This window comes from Podarcis filfolensis (assembly GCF_964270895.1).
Source record: "Podarcis filfolensis genome assembly, chromosome: 6".
NCBI classification, from domain to species: Eukaryota; Metazoa; Chordata; class Lepidosauria; order Squamata; family Lacertidae; genus Podarcis; species Podarcis filfolensis.
The window spans coordinates 82,285,260-82,312,738 of record NC_139609.1 but is presented as its reverse complement, the minus strand read 5'-3'; the positions used below and the strand labels follow the sequence as shown (position 1 = coordinate 82,312,738).

General features: G+C 43.9%; 1 protein-coding gene across 1 annotated transcript in view; it reads right to left on the bottom strand.

Moving 5' to 3' along the window:
* The window catches only part of TSHZ2 (teashirt zinc finger homeobox 2), a 566,094-nt gene extending 539,955 nt beyond the window's left edge, over positions 1-26,139 (bottom strand). The window contains exon 1 of the mRNA XM_083618451.1: positions 26,136-26,139. The gene's annotated coding sequence lies outside the window, so the exon portion shown is untranslated. The remainder of the gene's footprint in view (positions 1-26,135) is intronic.
* Between the last annotated feature and the right edge of the window lie 1,340 nt (positions 26,140-27,479).

The window sequence follows — 27,479 nt, the reverse complement described above, 5'->3', positions numbered from 1 at the left end:
TGAACCCGGTTCACCAGATTACAACTCCACTGCTCTTAACACCACGCTGGCTCCAAACCCTCCAGCGTGGTGGACCAAGGGCTTAGGTAGCTATGTAAAAGCATTGTGGGTAATGTTGGATTTAGTGGTGTTGCAATCAACTAAATGCCAACGTGCTGAAATTTGGTTTTTAACTATATTACCCTAAGATTCATCATCTAGACTTAAAATGTAGGGTTTGTTTAGGTTTCACTTGTGTCTAAATTTCAAAAGGGGTTTTGCATTTGTGCCACATTTCATTTCAGTACTATCCCATAATGATTACGGTGTCATACAGACCATACCTGTACGGTATTTCTCTGTATTCTGAATAACTGCTGATATTACAAGCATCAGGGTTCTCAGTATAATAAATGAATGAGGAACCTTTTTTCTGTTGAGGGCAACGTTCCCTTGGGGCTAATTTGTCCAGAGTTGCATACTGGGAGTGGGCAAGGATGCAGCCACAGATGGGTGTGACCAAAACTAAAAGTGGACAGGACCCCTCTGCCCTTCCTTTCCCCTTTCTCTGCCACCCTCTTCTCTCTCCCCATCTCTTTCTGGCACCCCATTTTTTTGTCCTTGCTACCTGCATGAATTTAGGGAGATAACCTATTCTGCATATTCCTGCACCAAACTGATCACAGATAAATGATGAAAAATATAGTACAACTGGACATATTCAAGACTTTTTGAATAACCTGCTGCAGAATCTTCTATTCCCCCAACCCTTTATCCCTCTGCTATTTCCCATTCACGATTTATTAGATTATACCTGTCTGAATGATGAAAATGGGAAAGCTTTTACCAAGTATGTATATCACAGAAATGCAACTATTATGTACATTGTACTGAATGTTTTTACCCATACATATACTGCAGAGCCATTAATTTGAAGACTAAGTACAGGTCTCTGTTTAAAAACCCACAAGATGGGTAACAAATCATAATGCTGGCAAAGCAAATGTATGCTTGAGAACCATTTTTCCTCAAGCTTTTGAAGATACATTGATGTACCAGCCAGCTGATTTTAAATCCTAGGTGTATGGGATCTGTTAGCTTTATGGACCAATATAAATATGAGGAGAAATTGTGTAGGAAAGCCACTGGAATTGAGAGATGTATGGAAAACCTATTAAAATTACTTTGATAAAACAATTATGCATGGGAGCTGAAAGAAATATAGGAGAACACAATCCCCATGCAAATTTAGTTCCAAAATTCAAATACCTCCAATTGCTTGTTTATTAGGACAACTTGCGCCAGACTTTCCACCATAAAATAACACTGAAAGCAGGTACCAACATTCTCAAGTTCTGCTTTTTTTGGCTTCCCCATCAGCACCTTGTTGACCATTTTGAGAACAGGATCCTGGACTGGATGGACCATTGCCCTGATCCAATAGACTCTTCTCATGATTATGTGTGTGCTTGTGGCCGTGTATTGAGGAATCAAACAATTGGCCGGGGAGGGTAGCAGGACTTAATGGAGCCACAGAGCCAACCTTTTTAGGCTGAGATATATAGCAACTATGGACCAAATTTTCTCAACCCATTGAAATATAGTAGAAGATGCCTCTTCTCAAACTGGTATTTGCTTTGGGGCTGTGGGTGAACAGAGTGAAGGCCTATAAAACTGCTAGCACATTTCCAAAGCTAAGCAGGGTCCTGTATGGATGGGGGACTGTGTGTTGAGATTCCTGCATCGTGGGGAGTTGTGGGATCCTTTCCATTACTACAATTCTATGATATCACTAATGCAGGCAGGAGCAAGCTACTTCATTCAGGAGAAACAATGGGCAGGAATGAGATGGGGGAGGCAGAGGGATGGGGGGGGGGCGACCACACAATGCAGGGGGGGGAGGAATTCTACTCCAATGAAATTTGTATTTGCTGCCTGAAAATCAAATCTGGAAAATATTTGGCACAGCTCTAATTATTTCTGCTTCACATATTTCCACATTCAGTGATCACCAGCATTTTCTCCAGCAGACCAGTTTGTTGCTCTTGTTTTAATTGTTCCAACAATCTATGCCTAGATCACAATCCAGTCATGCAATTGCCCAGTTGTTGTTTTTTAAAAAAAATAAAAATAAATGAGGAAAATAACCTTTTATTTACCTTGAAGACTAAACCAATAGGCATTTAACTGAGTGTCAGAGAAAGAAAATTAAAATAATCAATGAACATCGTTTGCAGGCTGGTCAATGTCATTGCCATTAATTTACCTCTCCTCTCAAGTGATCAGAATAGTTTTTACTCCACTTGTTCCTGATGGTCTCTCAATAAAATTATCAGCTCCCTAGCCCCCTCCACATTGCAGGCTGCAGAAATGCTGTCGTTTCTTGGTTCGTTTATTAGTTTAAGTTGCAAAGGAGAAGGGACTGGATAAATATATTTTTCCCTTTCAGTTTCCAAAACTTGAGGGTTTTCTGCTAGTTCATGCAAATAATGGTGATAAGAATGCCAATTCTTGTTTTTCATCCAATTATTTTTCATATCCTTTCATTCCAGATTGCATTTAACACAGCAAGATTCCTAGTTGTATGATGCTGCTGCCACTAAGATGCAGATCCCATTTGAATGTTTACGTTCATGAAAGGTTACAAGTAGAAATAATAACAGTAATATAATTAATAATTACTTGGCAAATACGATGAACAGGCCATAGATCGATCGCTTCATACTAATCCTCAAACATCACTACAAAATGGGATTTGGGGAAAACAAATAGAATAATCCCCAAGTGCTATTAGAGGTGACCTCAGGGTGAAATAGTTGTTAAGGCATATTCATATGATTTCTTGTTTGGAAAAACACATACACCCTTGTGCAAATTAATTGAAACAAACAATGAATTTAGTACAGTAGTTTATTGTACAAAACTCACATATACATGTACAAAACTCACATATACGTACATGAGTAACTTATATGACCTCCACTATTTTTAAGCAGCATTTGAACACGGTTTGGCATGGAGTCTACTAGTTTCGAACAGTCACTGTTGATTTTTGGATCCCTGTAGCACACTTGAATCAGTGCCTGAATGAGCTTCTCTGTAGTCATACAGTCTACAGCACGGAGGCGACTTTTGCATATAGCCCACAAATTCTCAATGGGATTTACGTCCAGGGAATTCCCTGGCCAAATCAAGTACAGTGCTACCTCGGGTTAAGTACTTAATTCGTTCTGGAGGTCCGCTCTTAACCTGAAGCACCACTTTAGCTAATGGGGCCTCCTGCTGCCGGAGCATGATTTCTGTTCTCATCCTGGAGCAAAGTTCTTAACCCGAGGTACTATTTCTGGGTTAGTGGAGTCTGTAACCTGAAGCGTATGTAACCTGAAGCGTATGTAACCCGAGGTACCACTGTATTTGCTGCTTTGTCATGAATTTCTTCACCACTTTTGATGTGTGGCAGGAGGCTAGGTCCTGCTGCAAAATCCTAGTACCCTCAGGATACCTCTTTTCCAGCTCTGGAATGACTCTCTTTCGTAGAACCTCAATATATTGTGGCGAGCGCATCATTCCTTCTATTGGCTGCCGGCTTCCGACACCATAATAACTGAAGCACCCCCAAAATATCTTCTTTTGTGGGTGCTTGACAGACTGATCAATGTGGCACAGAAAACATGCTTTGTTTCAATTAATTTGCAGAAGGGTGAAGCTCAAAGGAGAAGAAATGGGGTGAAAGGTAAGCCTGAATAGACATGTCATACATGGTATGGCATGTGAACTGCCTTTCGGAGGCACAGTAAAGACTTGCATATTCTTTGAGGCAAGGGAAGCAGGGTTGGTAATGTCAGAGCAACATGGTGGCATGGCAGAGTCAGCTGTGAAGACCAGCCACCCAAGATGTCCTAGCCTCTGTCTTGCCTGGCTCTCCAGATTTTTTTTCAGATCCAAAGTGGACATCCCTACACATATCCAAGCCTTTGTTTTGTCTCCTGAGTGGACGTCATCATGCACACATTCTCCAGTTAATCATTTTAAGCACGTTTCATTCTGCAGTCTATCGGCTCTGCTGCTAAAGAAAATTCTCCATAACATGTAATGCATTAGAATGAAAGTACTGGCAGACCCGACTGCACTAATTATGGTGTCAAAACTGCAAGAATCTGGATAGACCATTGTATCACATTCTTGATTATTTAATAATAATTTCAATCAATTAAATCCTCCTGCTCTTTGCTGTACTTACTTATCATGCTTACTTGTGCATGGGGAGCCATTTTCCTTTTAATTTGAATGTGCAGGGTCTCAAAAAGTCCTGTGATTGTAGGGAACAATAATTGCAGGCTCTATTAACTCTTTAGGCTGCCTGCCTAATTGTAAGGGGCAGCATTCTAAGGCATTATTTATCACTTAGACTTGGCGGCATGAAACTGCTTTCATCTTAAGCCACAACAATTGTACTTGCTTGGCATCCTCCATGTGACACCCTAAGACTGCTAAGCTGAAAATGTTTCTTTGGCTCAGTCATAATTCGTGGCTGTGGTTGAAAAAGAGAAAAGGATAAACTGACAGGAATCTCCGTTCAGCACACGGCAATGGGGACTACACTCTGCTGAAGGTCATGGGACTTAGGATCCCACAAGATGCAGCGATGGGCAACAACTTGGATGCTTTTAAAAGAGGATTGTACAAGTTCATGGAGGACAAGGTATCAATGGCTGCTAGTCATGACAACTGGGCTCTGCTTACATGGCCAGAGGCAGTAATGCTTCTGAACACCAGTTGCTAGAAACCACACAAGAAGAAAGTGTTCAGCCCTGTTTGCAAAATGATGGATTTGGCATAATATGACATTTATGGAATTTCAGTTCCAAGTGGTCAGAGGCATGAATGCGTCTGAATACCAGTTGCTGGAAGCCATTGAGTGGAAGGGTGCTCTTGTGCTCGGGTCCTGCTCACAGGTTTCCCACAGGCATCTGATCTAATTGTCTAATCCCAGCATACCTGAAGAAGCGTCTCCACTCCCATCGTTCAGCCCGGACACTAAGGTCCAGCTCCAAGGGCCTTCTTGATGGTTCCCTCACTGTGAGAAATGAGGTTACAGGGAACCAGGCAGAGGGCCTTCTCGGTAGTGGCACCCACCCTGTGGAACACCCTCCCATCAGATGTCAAGGAAATAAACAACTACCTGACTTTTAGAAGACACCTGAAGGCGGTCCTGTTTAGGGAAGTTTTTAATGTTTGATGTTTTATTGCGTTTTTAATACAGTGGTATCTCCGGTTACGAACAGGATCTGTTCCGGAGGCCCGGCTGCATCCCAAAAACTTTGTAACTGGAGGCGCCCTTCTGTGCACGCGCATGGCGCAATTGAGCACTTCTGCGCATGCATGTGGCGAAACCTGGAAGTATACACTTCCGGGTTTGCCGCGTTCTCAACCCGAAGTTTACGTATCCAGAGGGATACATAAGCAGAGGTACAACTGTATTCTGTTGGGAGCTGCCCAGAGTGGGCTGGGTATAAATAATAACTTGTGGTGGTGGTGGTGGTGGTGGTGGTGGTTGTTATCTAGTTGGCCAAAGTGAGAACATGATGCTGGGCTAAATAGAGCATTGGCTCTTATGTTTTAGTGGGTGGTTTCCAAGGTAATCCAAGGCTTGCCCATCTTGCCAGAGGCCTTTCTAATCTGGCATTTTGTTCTCAAAGGGGCAAACCAGATACTTCTAGGGAGTCCACAAGCAACACCTGATTGCAAAAGTGCTCTCCCCACCTGCAGTTTCCAGCAACTTCAATTCAGAAGCATTGCTTCCTCCAAGAGCGGAGCTAGAATATAGCCATCAGAGTTAGTAACTATTTATAGCTTTATCCTCTGTGACTTTGTCTAATCCTCTTTCAAAGCCAACCAAGTTGGTGGCCATCATTACCTCTTGTAGGAGTGAATAAAGGAGGATGACTCAAGGAGGAGAAATTTATATTGCAACAACAGGATTTGTTTTCCTTCTCACATGCCCTACACTTGCAAGAAACATGATTCAGGCTAGTTCAGCTCTGCAGTGAGGTCTCTTGAAGCACGTGACTTAGAATCCTCATTCTAGTTTTTGAGATTACTTCAGAGAAGAATGTCTTCTCCATACACACCCCATGGGGATTTCTGTCCCCTCTCTGGATGGGCAATACATGACCCTTAACATTTCAGTGGTGGAATGGGTTCTTGATTCCTGTCCACTCCCTGACAACCTTGAAAACAATGCAGCTTCAAGAATGATGGATACTCCCTATCAGAAATGATGGATGGGAATCTTCTTTGGCATTTTTTTTTCTTAAAGGAGGGGAAAACAGAACTTGACATTGGCACTTGAAAAATGGGGTGGCTGTCCAAGGAATGCCACTTTTTGTTTTCTGTATTTGAAGACAGATGTAAAATATGAAAGATCGATTCTTTCCCCTCTTCCCTCCCCCATTCAATCACATCTCTTCTCCACTGGCATAATTTCTTTGTATTTTGAGATGACATTTGCATGGCTTTGCGAAGGGCTTTTAATTGTACATTCAGAGATTAACCGTGAAATCCTGTGCACCTTTCTTCAGAAGTAAGCCCCAATGGGACCTAATCAAAGATAAACATGTATATGAGGAATTTATCCTAAAAGCTTATATTGGGGATGGATTCTGCTAAGCTGTTTCATGCCTGGAACAAGATCCACTTGCACAGCAAGACTATTCAACCCTCTCATCTGCACCCCCTAAATCTGCTGTGGTTGGGGGGAAATCCAAAATGGGTTTTGTGGGGTTGCACATTGGGGTAGGAGGGGGAGCAGTCCTATTACACAAGTAGACCTCATTCTTCACACACCACTAAGTACCACATTGAATTCCACCCATAATCTACATAAAAGGTTGCATTGTGCCTTTCAGCAAAATTTGGGTGCACTAAGAAAGTTTTCAAAGCTTTGGAGGTTAACAAACTCGAACTAGGACTGGGAATGTCCTGTCTGAAATCAAGGAGAGCCACAACTGCTCAGCCTCAACAATGCAGAACTAGATGGAGCCATGGCCCAACTCAGAACACACCAGCTTCCTATGTAAGACACTGGCCACTGGATTCTGCATTTGTGCAACTTAAATGTGCTCATTCAGTGTGTACCTTGCCCACCCGCCATCCAAGGAAATAAGGATATCTCCACTGATTTTCCTTAACGCAAAGCAGGGAACATAAACATGAACACCTGAGGGCAGAGTTAATGCAATATTCTTTTGCAAGAATCAGTAGGTTAGTTTCTTGCTCTTGCTCTGGCCATTGTTTCCCTGGTTTCACCTGTGGTGTAAATTAGGAGAAACACTTAGAGCGTTCATTGTTCTGATTTGGTTGTGTCTTTGCTTGGATATTCTAGGAACTGCCCATTTTCTTTCATGGAGTGCCTATCAGATTCCATCAGGGTAAGGATTGGGAATAGGCAGGTAAATGTGTAGCGGTGACAAGCTTGGCTGTTTCCTGGAAAACTGTGAACTGAATCTGCAGTCACTGGCCGATGCTGCAACAAAATGTCTGGAAGGCGAGAAACCTGGTTCTTCATTTTGGAGAAGGTCAGTGGATCTGTGCAGTCTAATTCTGTCTCGTGTGGTGCCACAGGGATATTTTTACCTTTGGACATTTTAAGAAGCCACAGTAGGGCGATGCCTTTATTAGGACCAAGCAAAATGTCACAAATAGTGAGATTTTGAGTTCTCCATGACTCTTATTCAGGCTGGATGTTGAACAAAATAGGGACAGTGGGGAGAAAGGAGGAAGGGGGTGATCTGGGCATGATGTTGAACCTCCCCCTCAAAAAAAAAATTCTTCCATGGCACACATATGGAAGGGCAGAATCATATCCCAGTCTTTAAGAAAATATTTATATATAATAAATTAGATATAGATAGTAGATAGATAGATAGATAGATGATAGATAGATAGATAGATGATAGATAGATGATAGATAGATAGATGATAGATAGATAGATAGATAGATAGATAGATAGATAGATGATAGATAGATAGATAGATGATAGATAGATAGATAGATAGATAGATAGATGATAGATAGATAGATAGATAGATAGATAGATAGATAGATAGATGATAGATAGATACAGACACAGACAGATAGATAGAGAGACAGAGAGAGAGATGATAGATGATGATAGATAGATAGATGATAGATAGATAGATGATAGATAGATGATAGATAGATAGATAGATAGATAGATAGATAGATAGATAGATGATAGGTGATAGATGATAGATGATAGATGATAGATGATGATAGATGATAGATAGATGATAGATAGATAGATAGATATAGATGATAGATAGATAGATGATAGATGATAGATAGATAGATAGATAGATAGATAGATAGATAGATAGATGATGGATAGATAGATGATAGATAGATGATAGATAAATATTCCAATAGGTGAATCAGTGTTCTTCTGTGTTGAATACACACACACAAATTTGAGAGACTTTATAATTAATAAAGCTGACAATGCCAGTCTTCCAGTGCTCACAAGCTACCCTAAAGTCAAATCAGTGTACAAAGCCCATTACTTACGAGCCACAGTACTAAATACACAATCCAGGAATTATAATCAAGCCTTCAATAAAAACCCAGGATTCTCATGAATAATTAGTTCCAGACAATTTGCCCAACACTCATTGCCGCAAAATAACATTATTTTATTACATGTACTAGTTGGTATTCATAAAACTAACATGCACATGTTTGTAAACTCAAGCGAAGTGCCTTGTTATCTCTCTCTTCATTGTGGCCCAGTTTTGCAGTCCCAGTATGATCTCCGGTGGGAAAGTGTATGTAGTTGATGGGAACTGTGCTGATTCCATTAATGGCTGCCTCCATACTGGGGCTGTGCATTATCATCTATAATTCCTGCCATTGCTGTGGCTGCCATTAGGTTCTGGGCTTTTGTTTTTGTTTTCCTGGAGAACGCTTAGGAAAACCTATAAGATTTTGCTTTGTTTTGCTCAAGGAAGTAAATCTACACACACACACACACACACCCGACTCCTGATGGCTGAAACATCTCCTGTCAATTCTCCATCTTGAAGAACCTTATAGACTGGCCACCCCGGATGAGGAAAGCAGCACCCCAAAGGAGGATACAGATTTGAATGACATCCACACATGGTAGAACTAATTACAATAAAAGTATTCACAGAAATACACCTCACCACATTGGGGGAGGCTGTACCCAGGTGACCCCATAGGCCTGCTCAGTCTGCCTGTCTAGGTGCTCACTGTGGATCTTCAAGGCCCCTTCGGCTCTCCCTTCTTGGGGATCTTTACCCTTAAATCAGGTTTGAATTGGACAACTCTTCGAATTGAGTACTTCCTTCAACAGAGGACTGACTGCCTGCAAATAGGACTGTCCTCTGTAAAGTAGGACACTTGAGAGGATGAAGACCCCAGGACATCTGGCAGCAGAGAGGACTTTATGAAGGCCAGAGATGTCTAGCAAGCCCTTCAACGTAAATGACACTCCTGAGTGACCTGAGACTGTTCAAGAGCAGCATTTTCGGCCATACCAAAGAAGAATGGCAAATCAAGTTGATGGGTTATGCCAAAATGGCTAAGATGACCGGAAGAATCAGAAATCAGGCAGATCAAAATTTTAATAAGGAATGGGGGGAATTTATAATTTCTCTTAAAAACCATTGTAAACAGTTAAAATCGTAGGATTGGAATAACACTTGTAATTTAATGGTGAATTATGGACACAATGGAGAGGTAAAAGCTTTGGATTATTATAAAAGATGCAGGAGGAAATGATTAACAATAGGGCCCACAAAGGGGGGCGGGGAGTCCAGGAGATTCTTTGGAATCTAGTTTCTATGTTGTATGTTGTATATGTGACTGTAAAATTTTAATCTGAAAAACCAAATAAATAAATTGATATTTTTTGAAAAAGAACAGCATTTTTTTAAAAAAGACCAGCCTCTCTTACCTCTGAGAAACCCTCCTTCCTACTGATAACATGTTCCCTTTTCAAAAATAATCTTATTTGTTTATGGGTAGGTGGGTGAACTGGCAGGGAGGGGACAAACTAGGCCTCCGCCGAAATTTTTCATGGGACATCTTCTGTGGAAATTGCTGAAATTTTCCTTTTCTTCCTCATCCTGTTTTTGTGGGATCCACCTGTTTTGTTGAATATATATTATTCTGTTCCACTTCAAATGGTTTTACATGTTTTACAGTCATAACGTCTTTTGTTTTTATACTTGTACAGTGGTACCTCAGGTTACATACGCTTCAGGTTACATACGCTTCAGGTTACAGACTCTGCTAACCCAGAAATAGTGCTTCAGGTTAAGAACTTTGCTTCAGGATGAGAACAGAAATTGTGCTCCGGCGGCGCGGCGGCAGCAGGAGGCCCCATTAGCTAAAGTGGTGCTTCAGGTTAAGAACAGTTTCAGGTTAAGTACGGACCTCCGGAACGAATTAAGGACTTAACCTGAGGTACCACTGTATACTGTATTCTGTTGTTGTAACCTGTCCTGGGAGCTTATGCTAAAAGTGAGAAATCTTAGAAAAGAAATACCGTACATTGATGATGATGAGAAATTTTGAGCTAACTTTCCCAAGGCTTCTTCAACACCCGCTAAATATTGACATTCAATAGCAGGACACCCTCCAATTGCACAGTTCACAATTTTTTTCTTTATCCATCTGGGCATTTCAAAGCGCTCTCTCTCTCTTTCCAACAGCGTTGCTCTAATAATACAGCCTTCGAAAAACACAGTTCTTCAGTGGTTGCTACCTGTCAGTGCTTGTACCCTGGAACCTTGAATATCAGAGACTCACTAATGTTTTATGATATTTTACCTCACTTTATGGTAGTCATTTATGACAAGACCAGAATGACATAAACTGCCATAAAGCAAAGCAATGCAATCACACAAATGACCATAAATCAAGGCAGCAACGGGAGGAAAAAAAGGTCATAAAAAGGAAGGGAAATTGAAGAAAACAACATCTGAGTTGAGATCTTGAAAACTTGAAGTAAGAAGTCTAAACTTGAGGACGGACAGATGCAAAGTGTGACTATATTTAGTTCCACTATTATTCTAATCATTTCCCATTATTACGTGAACATGCATTTATGCCCCATAAATATGTTATAATACACTTGCCCTTAAGCTAACCATCGCCTCTCACTGTTATGTGCTAAAAAATGATTCTGATCAGAGTTTCAATTGCTTTAAAAAACCCAAAAGCACCCTTGTAATTTCTGTGAGCTCAGCTGCCATTTAGGCAACTCACACAGATTATATTTTTTTTAGTGAAGCTAATTAAGATCTCTTGAAAATAGGGACTCGAGTAGAGAGTGATGAATGCTCCCCACACCTCTCCAGCTCATCTCAGCTCATACTGCAGAAGTGAGTTCCAAATGATCAATGCAATTAAGGTTTCTGCCTTTATTCTAATCTAGAGGTCTTTGCTAATTATGTCTCCTTGCCCTTAATAGCAAAAACTATGTGCAATAACATACTGTAGTGTTATGTAATGCTAGCTTGACAGGACCTGCAAAACATGCTGCCAAACAAACTCCGTAGAAAAGTAATAGGGAAGGATGTCTAATACTTTCCCCACCTGCTGCTGTTATATCACATCCTTCATCTAGAAAGGATCTCAGAATGGCCTACAAAAATCAGCTTTATGACAGCCCTGCCCTAAGGCTCACCGTCTAAAACAGAGTTTCCCAAACTTGGGCCTCCAGCTGTTTCTGGACTACAACTCCCATCATCCCTAGCTAGCAGGACCAGTGGTCAAGGGTGATGGGAACTGTGGTCCAAAAACAGCTGGTGACCCAAGTTTGGGACTCTGGTCTAAAAAAATGACATGGCTTGTGAAGAGAAGGGAATGGGAGGGAGGAGGGAAAAGCAAGCTCAAGCAAAAGTGCTTCAAGTTGCTGTTCTTAAAGCAGGAGTAGCCAACATGGTACCCTCTAAATGTTGTTGACTACAGCTCCCATCATCCCTTATCATTGACCGTGCTAGCTGGGGTTGATGGGAACTGTGATCCAAAACATCTGGAGAGCACGGCATTGGCTTACCCAATCTTAAAATTGCAGGTAATGTCAGTAGTGCATCTGGTTGTCTTGCCTTTACTCTTTACTCCAGGTCAGATCTAGGACGGAGTTGGCTACGTTTTCTGCCTGTCGGTGTTCCAGATATTTTTGCAAGTTAAATGGGGTTCTGTAACAGGTTGGTGGGGAAAAAAGTTTCAAGGCAAGGGAACACATGAGGAAAGAGTTATTAACTCTCTCTACCCGTTGTTACGACCACCAGAGCAAGCAGGGCAGACAGCATAGCAATATTGTGTCATATTCCTCCCTTCCCTGTAATACAGCCCACTCTTAATGTGGCAAAATCCATGTTGTTCCTCCAATAACTTTGTAGGAATTGAGGGGAGGGAAACAAGTAACTTCGTTTCAGTCTTACAGAAGGGAGAAATGAATTCCAAAGTACTTCCTAGATATGGGGGCGACATTATTGGGGGGTGGGATGGGAGACTGATAATTTATTAAATCAGAGCTGACAAAGAAGACTAATCTAAGACTTTCCTCCTTTCCTGTGGTTGTGAGAATAGCTCATTAAAGGTTCCCAGAGTGGAAATAAAGGTTGCTCATTCAACCACTCTGTAGCTCTGTGAGGGGAATGAGGGTCTCCTAACTGCTTAGCACCTTTTACAAACACTTCCCATGATGTTTTCTTTTATGGGGGTGCGAGCCATGACTGTTTAAAATGGTATGAGACAGCTTTATATGCATAAGTGCAGTTGGGGCCCAATATTTGGCTCAGTGAAAATCCCCCATTGGTACCAATGCTCAGTTCCTCCAACTGATGCAGCTTAAACAAAACAAAACACCTTGCAAGTATGATTCAAACATTTAACATTGCATGTAGCTGGCTATATTTCTTTGGTGGCCGGCACCAATGGGATGCTGTGGAGCAGGGTTTCCCAAACTTGGGTCTCCCACTGTTTTTGGACTACAACTCCCATCATCCCTAGCTAGCAGGACCAGAGGTCAGGGATGATGGGAATTGTAGTCCAAAAACAGTCAAAGACACAAGTTTGGGAAACCCTGCTCTAGAACTACGAACTGAGGGGTCACACCAACTTATTCCACGTTCCACTGGGGCAGCCTTGTTTTCTGTTACCACAGAATATGGGCACTTCTGTCGGCTCTCCCCTTTCTCCCCAGGCTTGGGCTTACTGAGCGATGGTTGGTCGAGAAGTGCCATTTTGATATCCCCACACTGCCCCAGAGCAACGTATGCTGAGGTAAACAAATGGCAGGGGCCTCTTAGGAAACCTGTCTCAGATTCCTCACAGGACCCCCTTTCCAGCTTGGTGCCAGCCTTGCTTCTTCCTCTTCCCCGTGAGAATGGCTTTCACAAAGGCTATCCATATACATGACTGAAAGGATTCATTGGGCAAGGTCTCTAGTTTCTCTGAAGCCTCGGCTAGATTGGGAGTGTGCTTGCTGAGTCCACCTTAGGATGCTACAGGGCAGGTGAGTCTGGGCTGTCTATGGCACTTCTAACAATCTGTACCTGAATCACATCATTTGGCGTGACCAGCATTTCACTGGACCAGATGTCTTTAAAGGACTATGTGTGTGAGAGAGAAGGATATGTGTACGTACACCACCTCTTAAAGTTATATTCTCATAAAAATGAGAAACTGCTAGTGGTGGAGGTAACAGCGTTTATGAGGAGGATTTATGGACCACTCATGTGGTGTAAATATATACTGTACACAAGCACCAGCAAGGATAAATTCTACTGGACATCCTTGTTATTTTAGCCGTAACCTTGAAAGGTCTGTCGTCCTCATTTGGCTAAGGAAAACATAAAAAGAATAAATATTGAACTTCAGGATTTTTCTCTCCCCACCCCACAATGACATTCATTCAGCCCTTCTGATGTAGTTATTGAATAAGGCTGTATATGTTTAATTGCATTTATTGTAATACTGGTTGTTACTGATCCTCTTCCTCATGACCTGTCATGAGTAGCTTTGATATACAGTAAATTATCACTGGACCCCGTGCTAATTGTATTCAGAGGGCCATTTCAATGCCTCTGTGTGCACGCATGTATAGCTTTTAATATCCCAATCTTTTTTATGTAAAATTGTTCCTTACATTTATTGCTGCCACGAGACTGCAGGAAAGGAAGCGGTTACAAATGTTAATAAACAAATACATAGGCAAAGATACTTGAATTAAAGGCTGCATCTCTTTGGAAAATATCTGCCTAGCTTTGAAACTGAAAGTTGTGGACACACAACTGAAGAGCAGATCATGGGAGGTGCTAAGCACCACATGATATCTGCTGATTTTAGCTATACAGTCGTACCTTGGAAGTCGAACGGAATCCATTTTGGAAGCCCCTTTGACTTCCAAAATGTTCAAAAACCAAAGCACGGCTTCTGATTGGCTGCAGGAACTTCCAATTGGAAGCAGCAGAAGCCCCGTTGGACGTTCAGCTTCCAAAAAACAGTTCGCAAACTGGAATACTCACTTCCGGCTTTGCGACGTTCAGGAACAAAGCTGTTTAAAAACCAAGGTACGGCTGTACAGTGGTACCTCGGGTTAATTCGTTCCGGAGGTCCGTTCTTAACCTGAAACTGTTTTTAACCTGAAGCACCACTTTAGCTAATGGGGCCTCCTGCTGCTGCTACTATTTCTGGGTTAGCGGAGTCTGTAACCTGAAGCGTCTGTAACCTGAAGCGTATGTAACCTGAGGTACCACTGTACTGACTTCTTTGCTCTAGCCTTCCAGCCTTTTTTATTTTATTTTAGGGGGTCAGATTTAAAATAGTTTGATTCTGGTTCAGTACCTCTAGCCCAGGGTTAGCCAAAGTTGTGCCCTCTAGCTGTTGATGTGAAATGGCTCCTATGCAGAATGGTTAAAAGAGCTGGGTAGGATCTGTTTAACAGTGGAACAGTCTGCCTCAGAAACTGCTGGTCTTTCCTCCACTGGAGGAACATGAGCAGAAACTGGGTAGCCACCTGCCAAGGATCTGTAAAATGGGTTTCCTACATGCTTCGTTCCTTGAACATTTAATACGTATATGCACCTTGACCAATAGTCTGTAGCTTGGCTTATTTTCTTGAGCCATCCATTTGCATGTGTGTGCTGAAACCTCTACTGAGTGGCTGGCAAAATTTGAACCAAAACAGTGACCCTATTTTGGCTATAATTCTGTCAATGCTCGTGTTATGTACTGAGTTGAATAGGATCCAAAAAGCAGCAATCTGATTGGTCCTAGAACAATAGGATTCAGAATGCAGCAGTCTGATTGATCCTAGAACAATGCAGCGGTATGATTGGTCCGCAGGAGCCACCCAATCCAGCTCCAGGTGGAAGTGAATCCACAACCTGATTGGCCTACAGGAGAATCCCAGAATTAGCCAATCACGTGCTGCCCATTGTGTAAATAGTGTATGTAAAGCAGATATTTTGGGGAAACTTTCATTCCTCACTACTATGAGCTGAATAAAGAGCATGAAATCCACACTCGACTCCGAGTATATTTCAGCTCGCTACCTGAGTTTGCTATTATAAGGAGAGAGGTTTTGCAATGTAGAAAATGGCCAGTCAAGTAACTGCTTTCATCTTTATACCCAACTGGAAACAAAGACAAACAACATTCCTATTCAGATGGATGGGGAACACTTATGGCCTGATTCAACAGCTCTGATGCACCTACCCAGGCTCTGTTGAACCCATTGGTTTCTGCTGCTCTGTTCACCTCCAGGCTGCAAAATGCCAATGGTGTTTTGATCCTTATATTTTAGCCTTGGCTGTTCACAGTCCTCTTGGAAAGAGCTGCATTGCATTTTCAATTTGAAACAAAGGAATGCTGAGGGTCTGACGTTATGTTGAGTATCTTTTTCTAAACTCAGATCACGGCTGATGAAGATCTTTTCATGAGCGCAAGATCTTAAGAGCTGCTGTCATCACTACAGAAATGAGACAAAACAATGTTCGCACTTGGGCTTGCTTTTAATTACGTGTGGATTTGCATACATTGCAGATTCTGGGTTTCTTGGCAGAAACATCACAGATTCAGACCTCACTCGTATGCGCACAAATACATCAATATACAGGACGCGGGTGGCGCTGTGGGTTAAACCATAGAGCCTAGGACTTGCTGATCAGAAGGTCGGTGTTTCAAATCCCCGCAACAGGATGAGCTCCCGTTGCTCAGTCTCTGCTCCTGCCAACCTAGCAGTTTGAAAGCACCTCAAAGTGCAAGTAGATAAATAGGTACTGCTCCAGCGGGAAGGTAAACGGCGTTTCTGTGCGCTGCTCTGGTTTACCAGAAGCGGCTTAGTCATGCTGGCCACATGACCCGGAAGCTGTACGCCAGCTCCCTCGGCCAATAAAGCGAGTTGAGCGCCGCAACCCCAGAGTCGGTCACGACTGGACCTAATGGTCAGGGGTCCTTTACCTTTACATCAATATACATCTATAGCTGCACTCCCATTCAGTAGCTGCAAGAGTTTTCAATGCATTAAAATGTGTGCACACATCTGAACACTAGGGATGCAAGAGGCTACCTTTCTCTTCTCTGCCCTGTATTCATCGCACACAGCGCTGTTTCCATTCTACAGCAGTTCGTCTTACATCAAAAACTGCCATATTTGTCTTTCTGTCTGCTGTGGTGAAATACATAACTTACATAATTCATGTAATTAATTTTGGGCAGGATTCACCTAACAAGCCCCACTAGCGGATGGCCTGCACAAGAGCCTATGCTTGTGCCTTGGTGATAGGCCCTCTCCTCTTCCTGTGGGCCCCCTGTACCCCCAAAAATTGGCACAGAAAATTTGGAAGAACCCCCAGATCCCTGGATAGAGGGAGGAGAGGGGGGTCATTGCATCTGGAAAGCTGCAATACTTGCACAGATGGGACACTTGCCACAGTGCAATGTTGAATTCCACCCCATAGAATCATAAAATTGTAGAGCTGGAAGGGATCGCAAGAGTCATCTAGTCCACCCCCTGCAATCCAGGCATCTTTTGCCCAACAGGGGCTTGAACCCATGACTCTGATAGAGTCTCATACTCTACCAACCGAGCTACAAAGGCAACATTGTCATTCTATTTCTCCACCCCATTCATTTCAATGCAGATGAAATGCAATGCAAATGGAGGGGAAAACATAATCAATTACATATCATTTGTGGCCTGAAAGCAACAACAATAGCGAATACAGATCATATTCACTGGATTACCATTCCAGACATGGGAGGAATAAGCAAATACTGGAAATTCCTGCTGCCATTTCCATTTTTGTTGGAATTTCCCTTGTACACATATAAACATGGGATACGGGTGGCGCTGTGGGTTAAACCACAGAGCCTAGGACTTGCCAATCAGAAGGTCGGCGGTTCGAATCCCCGTGACGGGGTGAGCTCCCGTTGTTCGGTCCCAGCTCCTGCCAACCTAGCAGTTCGAAAGCACATCAAAGTGCAAGTAGATAAATAAGTACCGCTCCGGCGGGAAGGTAAACAGCGTTCACTGGAGTCTGTCATGACTGGACCTAATGGTCAGGGGTCCCTTTACCTTTACCTTTACATACAAACATAGGCATATAGCTACAACATGCAAAAACAACATCTGGAGCAAAAACAAAACAAAACACAACCCCCAAAAAAGAGAGATTTATTTAAGTCATCAGATAAAGCTGCTTTTAAAAGGTATCATTCAGTTACCTCATCCTCAGAAGACATCTGGAAAGCTTAAGAATTTGGTGTTCAAGCCAAACCACATGTAAGTTAATCTTTCAAATAATTATGCTCACTTTCGGAGCCATCTCTAAAAGCAAGATGTAAGAAATAAGGTGCTGGCAAGAGGAACCATTTTATCAAATATATATATTTAAAATGTTGTTTTTTGGAAATTTCACCATTCCTGAAATTCACTAGTGTTGCTTATTGTGCTATACTAAAGCGTGTTCTCACTAAAGGAGAGCACGTGTTGCGGATGGGGCCTAGCAAGACACCCCATAGTTGCCAGGCAGTATAAGATAGAGGGGCCTGGCAAGGATTGGCTGTTTGAGTTGCTGGGATAAAATGGATGTTGCCAATTTGGGGGTGGGAACAGGTTATTTAAACAAGGTTCACAGCAAGCTGCTTTCTCTTTCAATGTGGGAACCGGATCACGTGGAGCACTTGGACTGTCTGGAGGACAGTGATGCAATCTTCTCATTGTCTGGTTACATTTCTTTATTTCCCCCTTCTTTTAATCCTCTTTAGTCCCTTAAATAATTTAATTCCCCTTTCCTATTCGATTTCCCACCCCATCCCTTACCCTGCCCTGTGGGAAGATTCTCCCTGTATCTGTGGCTTGCCTTTCCCAATAGGGAGAGAGTCCCCGTTAGGGGCTTTCTTTCGCAAAAAAGGTTTCCCCCATTTCTCCTGTTGTAAATTGTGGGGCTAGTCAGGGCTGTTCCCAGCTTAGCTGGAATCGCTTTCGTTTATAGCACCCCCGAAGGTTGGCTTTATTTGAGTGTGTGCAGCGCTGTTGGCCAAATTTTAATCTAGCCTTGGGCGGGAGCACTATATTGAGTTCCTTTAATATTGCTATGAGACTAAGATTCTCAAGAGCAGAGGCAGGGAGGCCTATTTGGCCTGCACATAACTTCCAAGCCTAAGTCTGCTACAGGTAGCAGTTAATTTTTAAGTCTGATGGAAACAGTCATGCCTGGCCTAGCACGTGATCCTAGGGCTTTGCCCTAGAATTCGATGGCCTGGAAGCGTTTCCGGCCTGAATAGTGTCCCCATGTGGTCCATGAAGCATTGGTTTCACCGGTTCCTTACATTGTTTAGTTTTTGCGGACTATGACAGGGCTTTTGCCGGTAATGCCTAGGTTGCAGGATTGGTCCCTATATGGGACAGCTGCATGCTCCCCCATTGCTCTACCTGGACACTTAGGTCCAGTGTCGAGGGTCTTTTGGTGGTTCCCTCACTGCGAGGGATGTAACAGGCGCCACGTTTGCAATATGCAAGCGGGAGAAAGCACCTTTGCGTGCCCGCATTGCAGTTTGCTCTGTGCGTTGCAGGGCACAGCGCTGCACGGGCTGCATTTGCATTGCATTGCATGAGAGATTTGCATTTGCATTGCACGGAGGTTGTGCGCATTGTATGGAGGGTGTGTGTGCATTGCACGGAGTGTAGTTGCATTGCACGGAGTGTGTTGTTGCATTGCACGGAGTGTGGGTGTGGGCGCATTGCAAGGAGTGTGTAGTTGCATTGCACAGTGTGTGCATTGCACAGAGTGTGTGTGCATTGCACGGAGGGTGTAGTTGCATTGCACAGAGTGTGTTTTTTGCATTGCACAGAGTGTGTGTGCATTGCACGGAGTGTGTAGTTGCATTGCACAGAGTGTGTAGTTGCATTGAACGGAGTGTGTAGTTGCATTGCACGGAGTGTGTAGTTGCATTGAATGGAGTATGTAGTTCCATTGCACGGAGCGTGTAGTTGCATTGCAGGGAGTATAGTTGCATTGCATGGAGGGTAGTTGCATTGCACAGAGTGCGTTTTTGCATTGCACGGAGTGTGTAGTTGCATTGAACGGAGTGTGTAGTTGCATTGCATGGAGTGTGTAGTTGCATTGAACGGAGTGTGTAGTTGTGTTGCATGGAGTGTGTAGTTGCATTGCACAGAGTGTGTGTCTGAAAAGGAAGCTGGCTCGGCAGCAGCTTTGTCGGGACTTCTTTAGGGGTTCTGGCCAGCGTCAGCCCTGTAAATTTACGTATTATGATGGCAGCACAAGATGCCCCCTGCCCAAGCAGGGGCTGGAAGCTGGCAAGCAATACCTCAATACCTTTTGCCCATATTCCCATTTTATTTAGGGATCCAGATGGATATCGTTTGCTAAAACATACCACTTGCCTATGGAGAAGCTGTCTGCCTTGAAGGAAGTTATTTTGTAATACTTCCTCTGTAGCAAGTGATGCTTCATCAGATCCGATCTTGCTGGGTCACTTAATTAATCTTGCATGCAGAGTGGTTGCCCCAGGCCGCCCCTTCCCTTTCCACTAGGCCAGGCTGCCTGCGGCCTGAGGTCCCCTTACCTTTCTCATACATGCAATGGGATCTCATGCAATGGTTGCAATTCCTAAATGTATGCAATAGTAGTTGGCCATGGCAGGATACCTGGAACTTGCACAGGGATTTTCAGGTTCATGCTGATGCTGCTGGATCTTTGCCCTTTGGTTTTTTATTTCAGGGGCTGCTGGTGTGCAAGGCCATGGCCTCAAGCCCGGTATGGTGAGGCAATCATGTGACCTAACTTTTCTTGAGTTTTCCCCATTGTAGTAGCAGTTCACATGTGGCCCGAGGAGTTCAGTGAACATCAGATCTGCTTTTGGTCTGATAACCAGGTAGTGGTGAGCGTCTTGGCAAAACAGTCCTCACGCTCCAGCAGAGTCTCCGCCCCTCCGCTCACGCTTTTGAGCTGCGCCGCTTAAGGTTTAATATTGTGCTTTCTGCTCTCCTGATTACGGGATCCTCTAATGATGTCACTGACACTCTATCCCATTTTCAGATGGAGTGCTTCGGATCCTGGGCTCCAGACACTCAGCTACTGCCAGACTTTTCCAGACCACCTGTGGCATTTTGACAACAATTAGTAATTACAGAGAGCAGCAGCTTCCATTTCCCTTTCTGCTTTTAGCTCTTATGGGAAGGCCTGGATGGATTTCTTAGCCCTAAGCTGGCAGTCCTTGGCCATTCAGATGAACTGGCCCCCATCCTCTGAGCAGATCCTGCAGTATTTGGTCCACCTGCTGCAGATTGGGCATGCTGTTATAACTATAAGAATTCAGTCCGCTGCAATGTCTGTTATACTGAAGCTTTAATTTTCAGAGACCCTTGTATAAAGTTTGTAGTGCGCAGGGCCTTGGAAGGTTGGAATAGGCTCCAACCTCATAGGACAGTGGGCAGGAAGTCGGTCAATTTTACCTATGCAGTATCTGCAACAAGCTAAAGCTTATCTGCTGGTAAAAGATCAAGGCGAGATTCCTTTCAGTATTCCATTGCATTTTGGTGCACTGAGGGTTGGGGAAATGGTTGTTGGAGCCAGCACGGGGCTGAGAGTCTGGAGGCTTATTGCTTCAGGACTTTTCCTTATCTGCTTTGGAGCTTGTCATTAGAGTTGGGAACTCTAAAACAGACTTAGTGGGCAGGAGTGCCACAATCAGGCTTCCCGTTACAGGTGAGGAGGGCCCTTGCCCAGTTATGGATACCAGAAATATTTGGCTTTTCATTCCCCTGGGGGCTGGCCCGCTCCTAGTGCATGAAAATGGGTTCCTGTTAGCCAGGCATCAATGTGCTTACGTCGTGCACCAGTTATTACGGCCTGCGGCTTGCCTACCGCTGAACACGCCTCATTCCTTCTGAATAGGGCTGCTGCAAAGGCTGCACACTGGGGGCCTGTCAGTAGACAGGATTGTGAATACGGGTCATTGGAAGTCTGACGCTGACAAGGGTTATATCAGGAAGTGTCACAATGATGTCTGTGCTGATGCTTGTCTGTTACTTCCTTTTTTCATAGGAGCAGCTGTGCGCATTTGGGCCATAGCATACACTCGGCTGGCAAGCGCGCTGACGAGTCTGGACTGGGGCGCCATCTCAGTCTTCCTGCCCATGTGAACATATACTGGATGTCCAGATGGGGAATGCTTTGGGAGGAGATCCTTCCTTTGGTGCGGTCAAGTGTGACCTGTGCAGGTCCTCCCGCAGTGCTGGTGGTACAGCTAGGCGAGAATGATTTGCCGTCTTCCTCCAGCATAAGTTTGCATTCCTGCATGCAAGAGGGCTTGGTTCGAGTTGATGGCAGCTCTCCCTGGACTCAAAATAATTTAAGGCATTGGTTCAAGGTGATCTGGAGGGGGGGTTTGAGCACCTGTCCCCTCCAATGTGCAAAGATATTCCATTAAAGGAATCCAAGGATTTGCCATGTTTTTGTCAACCCCTTTCGAGGGGTAGGGCCACGCAAGAGTCCCTGGGAGCATTTGGGGTGAGCTTGAGTCTGATCCTGGTTCATTGCTCCCCAACGATGTTTGCTTGTACTGACGATATGGTGGGGCCCAGTCGTCAGTGCTGCCCTGCTGAGGTCAGGTGCAGCTAGTCGGGAACCAATGCCTAAACAAACTACCACCGAGCAGGCCAGAAAGCATGTTAATATGGCGGTGGAAAATAAAACAAAATAAATAAAGTAAATAAAATAAAATAACAAATAAAATAAAATAGGTCCTTGCTTTAGGTGGCTCTGTGATATTGCACCCTGCTGTTTTTCTTCAAGGCTGTTGCCCTCTTTAGGGCAGATGGGGTGCATCTTTCCCCTATGGGGTACAACACCTGGCTGGATGCGGTTGCTTTGGGATTCATTGCTCCCCCACAATGTTTGCTTGTACTGACGATATGGTGGGGCCCAGTCGTCAGTGCTGCCCTGCTGAGGTCAGGTGCAGCTAGTCGGGAACCAATGCCTAGACAAACTACCACCGAAGTGGCCGGAAAGCATGTTAATCAGGCAGTGGAAAATAAAATAAAATAAAATAAATAATAAAGTAAAATAAAATAGGTCCTTGCTTCAGGTGGTTCCGTGATTTTGCACCCTGTGATTGCCTTCAAGGCTGCTGCCCCCTTTAGGGTACATCTTTCCCCTATGGGGAACGACACCTGGTTGGCTACGGTTGCTTTGGGATTGAAGGAAGGGTTCCATTTGTGAGTGGTTTGGCGGTGAGCTAAGGCTCTGTGGCGGTTAGGCATTGGTTTAAATTGGTTGGTGGAGGGGTATGGATTGGCTGTGCCTGCCCCTCCAATGCTGCTGCTGCATGGGAATTCTGTTAAAGGAATTCAGGGGCTTACCATCCTCTCGTCCAAACCCCTGGAATCGGGTGCGGGCCGCGTAAGCTCCTGGGAGCATGCGGGGAGAAGCTGAGGGTCTGTGTCGCAGCTCCAGTTATCCCTGATCTTGTTCCTCCACACTGGCTCTCGCTGGAATCCGGGAGTCAGTGCTGTCCCCCAAGGCGGGGGGGACAGCTAGTCATAACCAATGCCTAAGCAAGGCGGTTAGGCATTGGTTTAAATTGGTTGGTGGAGGGGTATGGATTGGCTGTGCCTGCCCCTCCAATGCTGCTGCTGCATGGGAATTCTGTTAAAGGAATTCAGGGGCTTACCATCCTCTCGTCCAAACCCCTGGAATCGGGTGCGGGCCGCGTAAGCTCCTGGGAGCATGCGGGGAGAAGCTGAGGGTCTGTGTCGCAGCTCCAGTTATCCCTGATCTTGTTCCTCCACACTGGCTCTCGCTGGAATCCGGGAGTCAGTGCTGTCCCCCAAGGCGGGGGGGACAGCTAGTCATAACCAATGCCTAAGCAACCACTCACAATTTGTATGTTTAATAAAGTTGTGGCCAAAACTATGCCAAAAACCTTAAACAAAAATTTATGAGTGATGTGTGAGTTATTGGGGTAGGGGTGTTTTGGGGGACCTCAGCACGCAAAATGCTGCCCATGGTAGACCTACTAAAGCAAGGGCAAGATGAGGCTAAAGGGGGAGAAGGGTTAAGTCAGGAGATGTTAGAAGCAGACAGATGACAGGAAGATTGGGGAAGTGAGCAGCAGCTGGTTTGCTTGAGCAGAGAGGCAATAGCACACGGTTGAAGCAGATGCTTTATATACAGAGGTTTCAGGTTCAGTCCCTGGTATTTCCAGTGAAAAAATATCAGGCCTAAGAGGTAGGTAAGAAGAGAATCTGAAGAACACAAGAAAAGCCCTGCTGGACCAGTCCAAAGGCCCATCTAATCCTGCCATAGCTGTCAAGTTTTCCCTTTTCTTGCGAGGAATCCTATTCGGAATAAGGGAATTTCCCTTTAAAAAAGGGGAAAGTTGACAGCTACGAATCCTGCATCCTCTTCTCATAGAGACTAACGGGATGCCTATATAAGAACACGGGTGGCACTGTGGTCTAAACCACTGAGCCTCTTGAGCTTGCCAGTCAGAAGGTCGTGGTTTGAATCCTTGCGACGGGATAAGCTCCTGTTGCTCTGTCCCAGCTTCTGCCAACCTAGCAGTTCAAAAGCATACCAGTGCAAGTAGATAAATAGGTACCACTGTGGTGGGAAGGTAAACAGCGTTTCTGTGCACTCCGGTTTCCGTCACGGTGTCCTGTTGCTCCAGAAGTGGTTTAGTCCTGCTGGCCACATGACCCGGAAAGCTGTCTGTGGACAAACGCCGGCTCCCTCAACCTGAAAGCGAGATGAGCACCACAACCCCATACTTGCCTTTGACTGGACTTAACCATCCACGGGTCCTTTACCTTTACCTTTTACATTATATAAGAAGTCCATGAGGAGGACATCTGTGTGAAGGGCTGTCCACCCCAAGTCTAGTTTAAAAATGAATAATCATAAGAAGGGAGATCAAGGGCCTTCAAGTTGTCCATTCACATTTAGCACCTAGACAGAAGGCCACCTGGTCAAAGCATCCCCCACTATAGGGAGATACCTTGTCTTCCTAAAATAGCTGTGCATTCAGCATTGTGGGCCCAAGACTATAGAACTGACTGAGATTAGACGGGTACTAGCCTTGCTGAACTTCAGCCACGTGACGAAGACTTCTGTATTCCAGCAGGCATTTTAAGGTGCTATGTGGTTTTATGTTCATCTTCGGTGATGACAATTTTATTATTATTTTTCTCTTCTTGGTTTATTTTTATGCATACCGTTTATGAAAGCTATTGATTGAGCAGGATAGATATGCCTCAAATAAATAAACAGCATATTTAATACAAATTTGTGTCATTTGTCCTTTTTTTTTTTTACAGATTCATTTCCTCTGCTTTGGCAGTGTGTAAGTGGACACCCTCATCTGAGCCCTAGATGGGCAGGTAAATGAAAAGGTAAAGGATCCCTGGACAGTTAAGTCCAGTCAAAGGTGACTATGGGGTTGTGGTGCTCATCTCATCCTGGTCATGTGGGCAGCATTACTAAACCACTTCTGGCACAATGGAACCCAGAATGCACAGAAACACCATTTACCTTTCCGCTGCAGCAGTACCTATTTATCTACTTGCACTGGTGTGCTTTCAAACAGCTAGGTTGGCAGGAGCTGGGACAGAGCAATGGAAGCTCACCCCGTCATGGGGATTTGAACTGCTGATCTTCTAATTGGCAAGCCCAAGAGGCTCAGTGGTTTATACCACAGCGCCACCCATGTCTCTATGGGCAGGTATCAGTCAGAGGAGACTGGGGGCAGGCAGAAGATGGATTAGAATCTAGTGGTAGGTATCTGGTGATTTGCAGAAGGGTGGCAGGGATTTCTGACAGCTGAGTCATCAAGACATGGCTTTGGGGGAGAGGTCCAGGATCCCACTCAGCATAATGAACAAAAGAGTCTACAAAAGCAGCAAAGGTGGCTTTTGGCATTTTGAAGTAAGTGAAGTGCAAAAAAAAATAAGAAGACCAACATAGTCCAGTATCCAAATGCCAATGGGAAACCTGCAAGTGGAATCTGGGTGCAAGAACATTCTCCCCACACGTGGTTCCCAACAATTGGTAATCAGAGGCATATTGCCTTTAGCAATGGAAGTAAAACACAGCCATCACTGGGCAGCCCTCTGCCTGTAATATGCCCAGCTCCTCTCCCAATTACACAAGCGAAGTATTTTCTCTGATGCCCGTACTGCTTTAGTTTCCTACGCTAAACAAGCTGCCCATAACCACCAGCTCATTGCATCAGAAAGGAATGCAAATGGTTGTACATTAATTCAAAAAGGAAAGGATGTTATTCTTCAGACAAAGAACAAAAAATGTGGATCATTAAAAAGGGGGGAGGGAGAAAAAGAAACCCAGCCCACTGTAAATAAAGCCCTGTAATTATGCATCTCAAAAAATTCAACAGCAAATGGTTCAGTAATCTCATTACCGAACACACTAATAATCATTGCAGCATTCTCTATCTCCCCTAATATAATGAGCAACACACTGTATGTTGTGAAATAAATAAACTCCCAAGCAACAATTTCTCATCTCAAGGTTTAATGGAACAAATATGCTTGCCTTAAGGTTTGCTATCCAACCTTTCCTCCCTCCCGCAGCATTTTCTAAAAGAAATAAAATAAAATTATTTATGAATACCTAATTTTAAAGGGGGGATGGGGTAATTAGGGAATTGTAAACATAGAAGTTGTCAGCACAGATGATACTTTAAAGGGGGGGGGAAGAAAAAGAAAACCCTTGCAATTTTAACTACTATCAAAATTAGCCCAAGTTAAAGGCAATAATTAGTAAACAACTTTGTCATATTCAGAACAGCATCATTCCCATTAACATTTCTATAGTTCCCCAATTACATTATAAATCAAAAGTAATACAAAAAGACAATGCTATAATGAGAATGCATAGACTGCATCAAAAATTCAGATGCCAGCCTTTTCTTTGCTCTAGGATCCCTCTCTTAATTTGTTCCATTTTATTTTCTGGAGCAGTGTAGCAGCAGAAGGGCAATCATCATAAATAAAAGTTATACCTTGGTGAATAACTCATGGGTATTTGAGCAGGATAACTCGGTCCAACAATTTAAAAAAAAGCAAACTGCCTTCCTTCTGGCATCTGCAGGCTGACTGATCGTTCTCTATATAATCTCTTGCATGACCAAGAAACAGCAGTCAGGGTGGGGCCAAGATCCTGTTAGGTTTGGTGGAGGCAAAGAAGAACAGGCTGTAATTTAGAACACAGTTTGAGGAGCGGGGAGTAAACCTGCTGCTTGAAACCCGGTTCTCAGGCCATTGGGAGCAGCTTTGTTACCAAGATATAGTGAGTGAAACTGGGGCTCTTCCACATGACCTGTTTTGCTTGCACAAAGCTTATGCAGAGATTAAACCAGCCTTAGGTCCCCAGATATTGTTGGACTACAACGCCCGTCATCCCTGACCACTGGCTAGGGATGATAGGCATTGTAGTCCAACAACATCTGGGGACCCAAGGTTGAGAAATGCTGTCTTGGAGTATAGCTGGTTTTTATTCAGCATTCATTCTGATTTGTTTGCAGGGAGGTTCTATTGAAAAGAGCAATCATCCTGCATTCACCCTGGTTTTGCTTGCACTGTGTTTATACATCTGCCTATTAATTATTTGTCCATTCCACACTTTTCAGTACACTGCACAGTTCCTTTGCACCAGCCGTCCCCAACCTATTGTGTTGGAAGTGCAACAGCAGAGATCATCCGTATGTGATCAAAGGGTTAATTCTGTTTGTCAGCTAGCGAGAGGGGGAGTGGATGGAGGTGTTGCTTAGCAACCAGGTGGAGTGGCATGATGTTTGCTGACGTAGCATATGCTCCCATTTTCTGTGTAGTTATAAGGAAATTTTCCTCTGGACATTTGGTTGAAAGTTCCCCTGCTGTAAACAAGATCTGAAGTAA